The following is a 2,698-nucleotide window of genomic DNA, read 5'->3' on the forward strand; positions in this document are numbered from 1 at the left end:
CACACACACTGACACACACACACATTCACACACACACTCACACACGTACGCACACACGCACACACACACATACACTCTTCACCTCTCGACTCCTACCCATTATTCTCCTATTACGACAGGCAGGGTCTTCTTGCCTCGGCCGTGTTCTTATCTCTGCAAGCCGAACGGACACACACACACTCACACACACACACACACATACACTCTTAACCTCTCGACTCCTACCCATTAGTCGCCTCTTACGACATTCAGGGACTTCTTGCCACGGACGTATTCTTATCTCTGCAAGCTGAACGGACACACACACATACTCACACACGCACACACACACGCACACACGTACACACACACATACACTCTTCACCTCTCGACTCCTACCCATTAGTCGCCCTTTACGACAGGCAGGGCCTTCTTGCCACGGCCATGTTCTTATCTCTGCGAGCCGAACGGACATACACACACACTCACACACACACGCACGCTCACACGCACACACACACGCACACACGCACACACGCACATACACTTTTCACCACTCGCCTCCTACTTATTAGTCGCCCACTCTTCATCTCTCGACTCCTACCCATTAGTCGCCCCGTACGATTTGCATCGCCTTCTTGCCACGGCTGTTTACTTATCTCTGCGAGCCGAAGGGACACACACACATACACACACACACACACTCACAAACACACACATACACACACGCACGCACACACGCACACACACATACACTCACACACACACAAACACGCACACACGCACACACACATACATTCTTCACCTCTCGACTCCTACCTATGAGTCGCCTCTTACGACAGGCAGGGCCTTCTTGCCTTAGCCGTGTTCTTATCACTGCAAGCTAAACGGACACACACACCTACTCACACACGCACACACACATTCACTCTTCACCTCTCGACTCCTACCTATTAGTCGCATCTTACGATAGGCAGGGCCTTCTTGCCTCGGTCGTGTTCTTATTTCTGCAAGCCGAACTAACACACACACATACTCACACACGCACACACACACGCATACTCGTACACACACACATACACTCTTCACCTCTCGAATCCTACTTATTACTCGCCTCTGACGACAGGCAGGGCCTTCTTGCCACGGCTGTGTTCTTATCTCTGCGAGCCGACCGCACACACACACACTCACACACACTCACACACTCACATACACACACACTTAAACACGCACGCACACACACACACATACACTCTTCACCTCTCGACTCCTACCCATTATTCTCCTCTTACAACAGGCAGGGACTACTTGCCACAGTCGAGTTCTTATCTCTGTGTGCCGAACGGACACACACACTCACACACACACCCACACACACACGCACGCACACACGCACACACACACACACGCACCCACGCACACGCACACGCACACGCACACGCACACACTCTCAACCTCTCGACTCCTATCCATTAGTCGCCTCTTAAGACAGGCTGGGCCTTCTTGCCACGGACGTATTCTTATCTCTGCAAGCCGAACGGACACACATACATACACTCGCACACACACACACACATACACGCTTCACCTCTAGACTCCTACCCATTAGTCGACTCTTACGACATTCAGGGACTTCTTGCCACGGCCGTTTTCTTATCTCTGCGAGCCGAACGGACACACATCCACACTCACACACACACACACACGCAAGCACACATACAGTATTCACCTCTAGACTTCTACCCATTATTCTCCTCTTACGACAGGCAGGGATTTTGCCACGGCCGTGTTCTTATCTCTGCAAGCCGAACGGACACACACACGCACACACAAACACACGCACACAGACACACACCCACACACGCACACACACACACGCATACGCACACGCACACACTCTCCACCTCTCGATTCCTATCCATTAGTCGCCTCTTAAGACAGGCAGGGCATTCTTGCCACGAACGCATTCTTATCTCTGCGAGCCGAACGGACACACACACACTCACACACACACACACACACGCAAGCACACATACCCTCTTCACCTCTCGACTCCTTCCCCATTAGTCGCCTCTTACGACAGGCAGGGCCTTCTTGCCACGGCCGTGTTCTCATTTCAGCGAGCCGACCGGACACACACACACACGCACACACAAACACACGCACACAGGCACAAACGCACACACGCAAACGCACACGCACACACTCTCCACCTCTCGATTCCTATCCATTAGTCGCCTCTTAAGACAGGCTGGGGCCTTCTTGCCACGAACGCATTCTTATCTCTGCAAGCCGAACGGACACACACACACACACTCACACACACACAGACGCAAGCACACATACACTATTCACCTCTCGACTTCTACCCATTATTCTCCTCTTACGACAGGCAGGGCCTTCTTGCCACGGCCGTGTTCTCATTTCAGCGAGCCGACCGGACACACACACACACGCACACACAAACACACGCACAAACGCACACACGCACACGCACACGCACACGCACACGCACACACTCTCCACCTCTCGATTCCTATCCATTAGTCGCCTCTTAAGACAGGCAGGGCCTTCTTGCCACGGACGTATTCTTATCTCTGTGAGCCGAACGGACACACACACACACGCACACACAAACACACGCACACAGGCACACACGCACACACGCACACGTACACGAACACGCACACACTCTCCACCTCTCGACTCCTATCCATTA

The sequence above is a fragment of the Diabrotica undecimpunctata genome, unplaced genomic scaffold, assembly GCF_040954645.1.
Source record: "Diabrotica undecimpunctata isolate CICGRU unplaced genomic scaffold, icDiaUnde3 ctg00000579.1, whole genome shotgun sequence".
Lineage (NCBI taxonomy): Eukaryota > Metazoa > Arthropoda > Insecta > Coleoptera > Chrysomelidae > Diabrotica > Diabrotica undecimpunctata.